The 12,577-nt window shown below is 37.2% G+C and overlaps 1 long non-coding RNA gene across 1 annotated transcript; it reads right to left on the reverse strand.

The window, feature by feature from the left end:
* Positions 1-1,585: 1,585 nt before the first annotated feature.
* Positions 1,586-7,667, reverse strand: LOC104912457. Its single transcript, XR_004161158.1, has 2 exons — positions 7,138-7,667; positions 1,586-1,847 (listed from the first exon to the last, which is right to left on the reverse strand). It is a non-coding gene; the product is annotated as an uncharacterized LOC104912457 (long non-coding RNA).
* Positions 7,668-12,577: the final 4,910 nt, after the last annotated feature.

Below are 12,577 nucleotides of genomic sequence, written 5' to 3' on the forward strand. Positions count from 1 at the left end.
TGAAATAAGATTACATGTTGAAAATGCATTTGAAATTAGAGATCATAATAAATATTGTTTACAAGAAAAGAGCATAATAACATTGTCATCAGGAAACAGAATAATGAAATACTGTTTTCCAGAAACAGCAAGTTCAGACAAATCTACAACAACTGAGAAACTGAAGTAGTAACATTTTCCACTTTTCTGCATGTCTAAGGAGAAAATATGTAAAAACAGCAAATCACCAAAATAAATGAAGGAATAAAATAAAAATAAAAATAATAATAAAAAATAAAAAAAAAACCATTCAAAAAATTAAGATAATCGTCAGAATAACCACTTCTCTCACCTTGTTTCTTTAACTCTTACTCACTGATAGTCTTTTGTCTGTAGGCTGGAGTACTGGTATTGAAATCAGCTTGTAATGGGCTGTGAGCACAGATGGTATAAATCATCATTGCTCAACCAGCATTTAAGTAGCTATGTCAATTTATATTATCTGAAGTGTAGCTTCATATGTTCATGTTTTGCTCGTGACCAATGATGAATCAGAACTAAAATGTATTTGTGTTTATTATGAAGGCAACATAAAATGTATGAGGTCTTTGACTATACATATCCTTCCTATTAACTACTTCAACACTTAAATGATAGCACATTATAGTAAATTATCAACCTTAAATACATTTTAGACTTTTTTTTCCTTACTATCTGTAACAGCGCCAAGGATCTAATGAAAAAGAACAGCACCCATAAAAAGCTTTAAAGTTGTGATATGTGAAATAAACATATCACATTAAAACATGAAATGCACAGTTACTGAACTGACAACATAATGAAGTAAGCTCGCAATGAGAAAATTCATTTCAAAGTTTGAACATAGAAAGTAAATAATAATCTGTGGGATTGAATGCCAATTTTGCATAGTTTTATTTTTATGATATACAAAGAAGAGGAAATTTTCTTGCAGTTTTTGAGTTTTCACCATTTTTCCTAATCCATATTGTAGTTTCTGCCTACCTTTCACAATTCCTGAGACTAGCTGATATTCAAAGCCTTGTGGAGTTGATAGACTGCTGTTTATTTTATCTCTATTTCCCAGTTGCATTTTGTGTGATGCAGTAATACTCAAGCTAAACGATATTATTATTCAACTGCCTTTGAAAAATGCAGATTTGTCCTATGTGGAATCATTAAAATGTTCTTAATAGATAAAAAGAGCCTTATATCAAAAAAGGACAAGAGGCAAAACTGGGAGGTAAATAAAGAAAAACTCTTGAATTCTTAAAGAGGAAAAAAAAAAAAACAACCTGATTTAATTATTGCTTGTCATTAGTGTGGGAAAGAAAGGCACAAGCACCACAATGACCTTCATTTATAAGCTTTTGTTCATATAAACCTTTAAGTGGATAACATCCATAACATCATTACTTTGACCTCACAGTAAAAACATTCAGGGAAAAAAAAAGTTTCCTGTCTTGTCAAATGTTGTGGTCAGAAAATTGTCAGTCTGGTATTATCCCAATTGTCAACAACAGATAGCAGAGTTTGTCAAGAAGGATGGGTGAAAATATCAGGTTACACGGAAAAGAAGCATGTGGAATTTTCAGAGTGTGTCGTTTTATTTTTTTCCTAGGAGGCAAAGTTAGAATATGCCTATTGTAGTAGCAATCCGACTTCAAAAATCTGAGGTGGAGGTGAGGTGAAGGACTGCTTGTTTATTTTTATATTGCCTCTTGACTGCTCTTCATATGCACAGGAACTCATTGGCTTCTGTGTGTTAGATATGGGTTCAGCTCTCTGGGCTGTTGACAATCTTTCAAGAACATTTCTGCTTCAGTGCAGTTTGCCACTTGTTCTTGTAGCTGAGGGAAGAATTATTAACATATTAAAAATGTTTAATCCCTTAGTTTATGTTCAGCCTGCAAAAAGAAAGGAAGAAAAATTAAAAAGACTAAAGCACAGGATTGCAAATCAAACACTTCGTTTTCTGTGTTTAGATCTGCCATAGACTTCTCATGACTTAGTCCAAGTTTCATCCACTTACCCTAGATATATAGATTTGGCTTGTTTACTCATCAGTCATTACAAAAAATTGCTTCAAACCACTGACCAGATGATGATAAATTCCAGAAACATGCACTGAAGAGTGTGCATCTTCACAATCATTTAATATATAAATGGGATATTGTGAAATCAACTGGGGCAGAAGACTTTTTAAGAAGGGGAATTTCAAGTAGAGGACATGGCTTTGCAAGACATTATTTACTGACAACTGTGTTAGCTTAAGAGAACTCCTTAGATGAATATGTACAAGGATAGATTCTTCTGTGACCCAGTCAGTGGGTCATTTATAGAAAAATGGTAGATGCAATTTGAGTTCCAGAATATAAAAGGAAAAAGAAGTCCCTGTTAGAAGGGCCTGTCTAATTACTAAGTTGCAGAAATTGCATGTTTATTCATCTGTTATGATGTACTAGGAGTTACAATTAAATGATGTCAGCTACAGCATAAGGAAAATAGTTATTATAACAGATGATTCATGTTAAAAATCATTTTTGCTTACAGTTTCAGTAGGAGGTCAGGATGCAGTTGCACAGACACTGAAAGCTGTCTGTCACGGAATGAAGAGGCTCTGCCTCTGTGCTGCTCCATTCTGCAACTGTGGCAAGGAGTTGCTCACCTCTGTAGCAAGTTACATTGGAGACATGATTCAAGCTAATACCTTCCCCAAAATCAAACAAAAGTTGGCTTTAAGTCAGCTTAGTTCCCCATCTGCTTTACAATGTATGAATGAACAAAAGCTTGAAACACTGAAAAAGACAAGGCAACAGAGGATCAAGAGCTTGTAGTAACTGGTAAGGAAAGAATTAAGCTGCTTGTGCCAGTGTCAGCTTCTGTTTATATGGGTGTGCTGGTTTTGAGCAGATACAGGCAGATGTCTTGGTTGAGCCCATCTAACAGGTTGCTAATGATAAAAGATGCTCCAGCGCACAGTTTATAACCCCCTGCTTCTGACTGTGAGACCTTGCCACTTTCCACATTGCACATATGACATTGTTATGCTGAAAAATGAGTTGAATAAGTTTGTTAATCCAGTGGAGGTAGAATAAGTTACCCTTTCTGATAGTTGCTAGATGGGCTTTTGCTTTCTAAAAATATTAGAACAGAACTTTTCACAATGAAGGTGGTCAAACACTAGAACTGGTGCCTAGAGAAGCAATGTGATCTCAGTCCTTGAAGAAGGTCAGCACTTGAATGGGCCTGCTTTAACTCAGGAGTTGGATTTAACTTTCAACTTGCCTCTGCTGCATTAGACCAGCTGGCCTCCAATAGTCCATTCCAACTTCAATTACTGTATGGTGCAGATGTGGCAATTGTGATTCCTGTATCTTGTATTTTACACTGAGAAATTTCCTTGTAAATCCTTATCTCTAGCTGAATATTTTTCTATCAAACACTAAGATAGCCTTGTAAGTATTATGAAATGTCAGCATATAGATTTATATGTATAAATTTCATAGAATCATAGAATCACCATGATTAGAAAAGACCTCTGAGGTCACTGTCCTCCAGTCCAACTGTCTACCTATCACCAATATTTCCCACTAAACCATGTCCTTCAGTACGATATCTAAACTAAGAAATTTCAATGAGTATGAATTTCTAATTCTGAAGGATGTTTGGTTGGGCACCGTATGTCATTACTCGAAATATATGTGTTGCAGGGTTGATCTCAGAGATTGGTGTTGGGACCAGTGTTATTTAACATCTTTATAGGTAACATGGACAGTAGGACTGAGTGCACTCTTAGCAGGCTTGCAGACAACACCAAGCTGAGTGGTATAGTTGACACCCTAGAGGTAAAGGATGCTATCCAGAGGGACCTAGAAAGGCTTGAGGGTGGGCACGTGCCAACTTCATGACATTCAACAAGGCCAAGTGCAAGGTCCTGCAGCTGGGTCAAGGCAATCTCAAACACAGATATGGCTTGGAATGGAGAATGCTTGAGAGCAGCCCTCCAGAGAAGAATTTGGGAATGTCTGTTGAGAGATTAAACATGAGCCATCCATATCCTGGGTTGCATCAAGAGAAGTGTGACCAGTATGTCGATGAAGGCGATCCTACCCCTCTACTCTGCTCTTGTGAGGCACCACTTGGAGTACCACATCCAGTTCTGAAGCTCCCAACACAAGAGGGACATGGAATTGTTGAAGCAGGTTCAGAGAAGGGCCATGAAGATTATCAGAGGGCTGGAGCACCTCCTCTGTGAGGATGGGCTGAGAAAGCTGGGACTCTTCAACCTGGAGAAAAGAGGGCTCCTAGGTGATAGTGGCCTTCCAAAATTTGAAGGGCCTGCAGAAAAGCTGGAGAGGGACTTGTTATTGGGGCAGGTAGAGATAGAACAAGAGGAAATGGCTTTCAACTGGAAGAGAGTAGATTTAGACTAGAAATTAGGAATAAATTCTTTCCTGGGAGGGTGGTGAGACACTGGAAAAGGTTTCCCAGTGAGGTTGTGAACGCTTCCTCCCTGGAAGCATTAGAGGCCAGGCTGGATGGAGCTTTGAGCAACCTGGTTTAAAGAGAGGTGTCCCTGCCTATAGCAAGGGGCTTGGAACTAGATGATCTTAAAAGTCTCCCTTCCAACACAAACCATTCTATTATTCATTGATTCTATGATTCTATGATCTCATTACTGCTAAACCAAAAAAGTATAAAGCCAGGTTATTAAATAGGAATTTATACTGTTGTTGTTGAAGTAACACACACAGTTAAAGTTTACATACAATCTGTGTTAAATCCATGTTGAAGATAGTCTACACAGTAGTCATATGAGAATGCATAATGTATTTTAATTAGCTCAGATTTCAGTGGACATTAAAAATGTAATGTCAGATCCCCTCTCTACTTTGTCTCTCTGTGACATGCCTGCAATGCAGCATAGCATTGGGATTCTATTGGACCAATTAAAGTCGTTGTATTTTGCAATTTTTTGGTAGCAAATTACATTTACATCCATTTAGAGGCCCTGTCACAATGATAGGGCCCTGGAATAAAATGAATCAAGGTTGTATGCAACTGAAGGAATGAAGGTATTAAATCCTTAAGTGTCATCAACAAAAAAATCCTTAGTAACAAATGAAAATATGAATGTGAAAATGTACTTGATTCTTATTTTCACTCACACCCCTCCCTTTCCATGGCTGCCCTTAAGATGATATAGGTATAGGTGTATATGGTATATTTACTTTCATTTAATTGTTCTTCAACACTTCTGGAGTGGTGCAAAAGAGCTCAACTGTACCAATCTCTTCTTTCTTCCCATAGTATTGTAGCCAGATTATAAACACTACAAGTCAAATATATGTAAGGACAAAGCAACAAAGCTATCTTTGGCTTTCATGTGTTATTATCATGTCAATGAGCCCTATAATTTTTTAAATTATCTCAATTGTATGCAAGTTTTCAGCACTATGAATTCAGAAACTTCTTTTTTTCCCCTCCTCCTTTAAGGAGAAGCTAGTGCAACTCCATACTGATCAATAATGCCCCTGTCCTGTTTTCAGTGTTTTAAGCAGATATGCTCAAATGGATTGAGACTCTACTCTTAAAACATCCTTTTAAATAGGTAAGCACTTCCTGAGATTTCAATGTATTTTGATGGGAACATGGCCACAGTCTCCTCATTTGAGTTCAGGGAGAATTTGGACCATAAATGCAACAGTGCTGCAAGGTGTCTGGCAGTCAGGGTTTTAGACTTGTGATGTGCTGACCAGATTATGCATGTGTTGGACTGCAATGCTCACTAAATAGATGCAATGTGGATAAATTTGCCTGAGTTTGCTTAGTGGCACCTAAGATTCCTGGTTGCTCCATAAAGCATCCATTAAAATTAGTAGTCTGCTGCCAAAACTGGCACAAGAAAATCACTATATGAGATAGACTAGACCTCTGGTTCAACTCTGAAATTCCACTTTAATTCTTTGAATTGAAATGTAGGATGTCAGTCACAAATTTTGCTAGTGAAACAATCATTCTTTTTTGAATCTAAAGATTCAAAAATCGTTTGTTTTATTTGTACTTCATTTCTAAAATCCTGAAATACTGGGTCTGATTGTTACTTAATAGCAGCTAAAGAACTAATTCTTCAGGAGTTTCTATACTCAGTCGAAAATTATGCCCAAGTGGGAGTCAAATACTGAAAGCAGAAAGTAGACATTTCCAGCTACATCTGTGAATCTCTTTTGTGTCTGACCTGAGCTAATGTGAAAGAGGAGTGAATTTGTAAGAGATTCTGTCCTTAAATCTCCACTACAAGCAGAGATGATAAGAATTAAGCTTGTTCTTTCAGTATGTCTATCTGCAAACAGCTACAGTATGGTACAAACAGATTTAATAATCTAGTTTATTTTAGACAATTGATTAATGGGAGCATTACTCATATACTCAGCACATTACATTTCCTAGTACTTGTTCATATCATTTGAGAGTTAAAAGATATAAATACTTAGGAATTTGCCACCAGTTGGGTCACCACCTGTCTGTTGAACACATTTAAGGGGGAAAAGGGTGAGTTGTATTCCATTTAAGAATGCTGTAGCTATCTGAGGGACTCTGAGTAATATTTCTGACAGTATCAGGGGAGAATTTTCCATAGCAGTCTCAATACAAATTCAGTAATAGGGACTTTTCTCCTTGACATAGCTAGACATTTAAAGGAGGGAAAGATGGAGGTGGAGGGAAGGGAATGTTTTCAGTGAAGCAAGTTTACAGTGCTCTGGGACTGATTCTTCTATCAGTAAGACAAGTCACTAGACAACTAAAGACTATATATACGCAAGCAAAGTGAACATTTAGCAAACAGCTGTTGAACTCTGCAGATTCGTTGCTTCCTTGGTTAATATTTATACCTGACATTGTAGCAGTTGGTTAATAAATAACTCATTTGCATGAAGAACTGGAGATGGTAAAAACAACAACAAAAAAATCTATAATGAACATATGCAAATCCCCTAGTTTTGTTTGTTTGTTTGTTTGTTTGTTTGAAAATACCTGCCAAACCGATGGCAGAGTTATTCTGCAACATGACATCACTTGGTCCTGTGAAGTAAGCACTGATGGGTCTAATCATGGCATATATAATTAGTTACTTACCTCCAAGCTTCAGTGATTCTTAGCAGCAGATTGATTTAAACACTTTAAAACACCCTCTGGAGACACCTTTGATACTAACCAAACAAAGAGCTAACATGAGTACCAACACAACATCCATATGTCATGGAAAAAAACTAACTGATGTCCTATTTGGAAATAGATAGCTGTAAATCTCAATGAATCCTGGCGAGGATGAAAGCTCTTCTTGCTATAGGTTCACTGCCCTTGAATTACCTACTGCATAATTTAGCTCTTTTCCAGATATATCCCCCAGTAAATAGGAAACCCTTATAGAGTCTCACCGTGTTACAGAGAGGGAGATGTTCAGGAATTAGTACAGCCTGAACATATGCTGCATCTGAATCTAACAGCAAAACAGTCAGAGAACTTGCAGGAAAGGGGCACAATATCACAGAAATCTGCTGCTGCATGCAGAACCACACAGTGCAGTTTGACCGTGAATGATTCGTTATGCAAGTCAGTGGAAGCATAAAGGGCAAAAGCTATTTTATGTAGTTCACTGAAATCACTCATTGATTCCCTTCCCCCAGTCCCAAATTCACAAGGGAAGTTCTGAGGCAAGAGTTTAAAAACAAACAACCAAAAGACCACCTGTTTAAAAACCAGGTAGCTTGATTTCAGTATTGTTTCACAGAGCTCATTCCTCTTCCCCTGGATCAGTGTTGATTGAAATTTAACAGAATGTAAACATTCAAAGAAAAAAATCTACATTGTTTTTTTTTTTTTAATTTAAAATGTAGTCTTTTTGGATGTAGGTGAAATCCCCCCAGATATTGTACTTCCACATTGTAGGCAATATCTTCCACAAAATAGGCAGTACTTTCTAATTTTGATCTTACAATTACCATTGCTCCCCCAAATCTTCAAACTGTTGTCAGAAACCAGTTAAGCCTTCAAGTCAAAGAAAGTCTGGAGCTTACAATTATATTTATATAATACAATTATATTTGTATTTATTTATATAAGAATGAGAAGGGGAAAATTAGTAGATATTTATGTAAACTTGTAGTCAATTTTCTGAATTGCAAATTTTTTCATATAATAGTTTAAGAAAAAACTAGCAACTTGTGAATTTAAATGCCATTTCTTCCAGATAAATCAATATTGGCAGCCTCAGAGTAACAAAAGACTAACACTCTAGATACTCTGAAATAGGTGCGTTGTGCTATATCTCTAGGGACATGCCCACATCCCAATATTGGATGTAATACAAGTATATACCAATGAAGGAGCTCAGCAGTGTTTCTGAGTCCCTCACTTTTAGTTGTTACCTAGATTGTTCCAAATTCATTGAGAAATCATTTTGATTTGCTGTGAGTTGTCAGGAGAGAAAAATGGGATAATCTACATCCATTGCATCAACATCAATGATACTTCCCAAGTAAGATGACAGAACATCTGGTCACATGAAGCAAGGAGTTCAAGATTATTTGTTCTTGTTTCAGATTTGGACCACTTGGCAGGCAACGTTTCACAAAGGATATATCATTATGCAGCCTCACTATATAATGAAATGTAATGCAAAATTTAATCAGTCTATTCTTTGTAAATACATGGCTAAAATTAATTTGCTCAAAAATCAACCTACTCCAGAGAATCAAGCTATGGCAAATCCAGCCAAGTTTAAAAAGTGTTACATTGAATTATCCTGCCCCTTTCATCTGAATCATACTTGCTAAGCATGGTTCTGTGCAAGTGTAAAGAGCACTAGGTGCCAGGTGCCATCAGAGGTCATCCACCCCAGCCAACTCATGCAAGAGCTCATTCAGAGAAGTACAGCAGGTTCCTGTCAAAGGGGAAGGGCAAGAGAAACAATGTAGGCAAGGAAAGAAAAAACTTGGTGGTTGTTTCATGAATTATCAGTGGAATGGGAGCTGTGGGATATGTCAGAAAAAAAGATGAGAGCCAGGGACAAAGAAACTAATGGTTGGCTAAGGGTCTCTGTGCTTTGTTATAGAATCATAGTATAATCCAAGTTGAAAGGAACCTACAAGGATCATTTAGTCCAACTCCTGTCTCCACATAGAACCACCCCAAATTCAAACTCTGTGTCTGAGAGCACTGTCCAAATGCTCTTTGAACTCTGGCTCAGGGCTGTGACCACTGCCCTGGGGAGCCTGTTCCAGGGCTCAGCTACACTCTGGTGATGAATTTTTTCTTAATCTCTAACCTGACACCCCCAGTGCAGCTCCATGCCATTCCCTCAAGTCCTGTTGCTGTCACCAAAGAGAGAAGATCAGTGCCCACCCTTCCACTCCACTTGTCAGGAGCTGTAGGCCACCATGAGGCCTCCGCTCAGCTTCTTCTTCTCTGGGCTGAATAAACCAAGGGACCTCAGCCAGTCCTCATATGTCTTGTATTCTATGCCCTTCACCATCTTCACATCCCTTCTTTGGATGCTTTCTAATAGATTTATGTCCGTCTTATATTGTGTTCTATATCTTTATACTGCTCTGTATCTTTCTAAAAAAGCATGTTTTTCTTTCCCCTGTATGGATGGGCAAGGCGGGCAGCCTGTTAGCTCTATAACTTTCTGCTTTTATTTTGCCTGTTGCCTTGAAATAGCCCTGCAAACAAGCTTATGTTACCCAGGTTTGTGTTCTTGGTTAACATTCAGTTAATAAAATTATTCATGATGCAGCCTTGGATCCTGCAAGCAACTTTTGGTCATATAAACAATCTCATTAGATACAAATCCCATTGAACAGAAATACAAGACTCGTCAGCACTTACAATGCTAGGAAAATCAGTGTGCTTTAACATAGTGGCAAAACAGAAGTTAGCTGACACAATGCTGTCTTAAAATGAAGTGAGCAGAGTAGACCAGGGCAAAGCTCTATCATAGATAAACCTGACCTTTCACATGAAACGTACATTTCTTAGAGTGGTCAAGGGCATGATGGCAGTCCTCTGACCTACTTACAACACAGATCCAGCTTGTTGTGTGAGTCCTTCATTTTGCGCACAAACTATGCAGAAATCTTGTTTGTATCCTTGAACTGGACAACAGTATCAGGCCTAGATTGGTAAATGTTTCGAGTGTGAACCTAGCTCATGTCACAGAATCTGGGTCAGAACAAGACTGTTTCAGATAGCTTAAAGTGTTGTGGAAAACAACCAGAAATTCTGTTATAAGAACGACCAGCTACAGGCGGCAGATTTTTGTCTGGCTCTAATAGGTATGCATATGTAGGCATACTTGCGTAGGCCAAAGGGGAAAAGCATGTTGCAAAATATCTTACAAACAAAAAATGACACAGAGATGAAGTAGATTTGTAAGCCTCATGAGAATGAACAATATGCTTTTTATTAAACCAGTTACACATAGGGATCAATGTACACAATTAAAAGAAAAAGACTAATCCTGCTGTACTTCACCTCAAGTATTTCATGAATTTCACATGATCCACCCACTTTTTTTCTGTACCTCTGCAATTACCATATCAGCAGCAATAATTCTCTGTTGTTCAAGTGCCAGTTACAACATGGCTGTCACATTCCTGAACGTGGCACATTGTGCCACTGTTTGTTTGTTGTTTCTGAACCAAGATTAGATTTTATTCACTTACGCACCATACTGATCTTTAACCCACTCTTCCTCATCTTTTTAATCATTTTATGATTATTTTTAATCATATGATCATTTTTAATCATAGTGATTGGTTTGTCTTGCTCTTTGGTCCTGTTTTTGTGTGTGTGTGTGTGTGTGTGTGTGTGTGTGTTTGTTTGTTTGTTTGTTTGTTCTGTTTTTGGCTTTATTTTTCTAATTTAATTTAATTTAAATTCTGCATGTTGTCCATGTTATCCAAATACCTTTCTGAACAATGTCTAGCCTTCCACTGTATGTTATTCGCAACTATTGTATGTGTGAAGTGTTGGAGAGCCTGACCTTTTTTCCCTCACTTCTGCTAGCTAGTTAAAAAATACAAAGTATCTCATTTCCAGATGCCCCCTGAAAATTTTCATGCAGTGAAACTAATTTACCAAGATTTATCAAGATTTTGCTTAAGCAGGAAAGTTTTTTTTTGGCTAGATTAAAGCGTGACTTTTCTCTGTATGTATGTCAGGACAAGAGCTGGTTATTGCACACTATCTTGAGTCTTTTGCAATAGCTAAATGGGAAGAACTCCTGTAGCCATGACTTCAAGCATTTTAAACCACAGTAGCTGCTAATCTAGTCATGAAGTAGAATATTTAGTGAAGATGAGAGCAAACTCCTTATCAGTGTTCAACTGTATGGTCTATAGTGAGTACACCAGGCTGTGCTTTGTTCAAATACAGCTTACAGTTTTAAAATCTGCTTTCAAAGAAATTGTTTATTAAATTGGAAATATATATATATATATATCATACCAGCAAAATAACTAATCACTTCACCAGAACACAATATATTCTTTTTAATGTGTGCTGCTTATGAATTTACCAGGTATACTTTTATATTTATGTAAGCAGCAATAAGATATATTACTGCACCCTTGTTTTCCTATCTATAAATGAACTGATCTCAAAGGCACTAAATCTGCTAAGTCTCCATAAATGGACAATGGAGCGATTTCAGAAAATACTGAATTGTAATACCAAGAGATTGCAATATTTATTCCTGTTTCATGTAGGTTGTCAGAAGAACAGATTTCCATTTGCCCAAATTCAAATAGTTACAGTTCTAGAGGGAATAAATAGCTCTCTTGAGATGTGTTGACTTCACTGCAAATGCAAGCACATGGTACAAAATCACCCAGTTAGTTGTATCTCTTTTTAGTCACTCTGACATAAGCAATGATTTTTGAACTACTGCAAGATCACTGAACAAAGTTTATTTATATACCTTAAAGTCTGTCTGGATTTGCCATTCCAAGAGGATGAACAACCCTTCTTTTAATAAATGTAATTCACTTGAGCAAAGGACTGCAAAGTAGTTCCTGTAAGACAATTTGTGATACTGGGATTAATACAAGGTAGTGTTTAGTTGGCGTGTCACAATTGTTTAGCAATAGAACTGTTAGAATGTCTCAGAAAATTGCTTGGGAATGATCACTCACTAGGGAAAACAGTAATCCGCAGTTAGTGAGAGTTAGTTGGTTTAATACATAGATCATCTGCCTTTAACTAAGGAAGCTTCACTCAAAAACCTTAGCACACTTATGAGTCTTTGCTGGACAGTATGGTGACCTGTTAAAGAACATGAAAGAAAGAAATCTGACTAGTTGAGGCTGTCAGTCCATTTAATTCAGCATTGTTTCTTTGAGTGGCAGTAAAGGACACTGTTTAGGGAAGAGTATGTGAACTTTTCACTCTTATCACACATCCCCACTGTCCAAAGCTGTTAGATGAGAGAAGGTGGAAGGTAGGTACATGCTTTTAGTGCCTCTCTGTGACACTAATGTCCATAAATCTTAATCCTTTTTCTTTTTTTTTTTTT

Source organism: Meleagris gallopavo, chromosome 1, assembly GCF_000146605.3.
Source record: "Meleagris gallopavo isolate NT-WF06-2002-E0010 breed Aviagen turkey brand Nicholas breeding stock chromosome 1, Turkey_5.1, whole genome shotgun sequence".
Classification (NCBI taxonomy): Eukaryota; Metazoa; Chordata; class Aves; order Galliformes; family Phasianidae; genus Meleagris; species Meleagris gallopavo.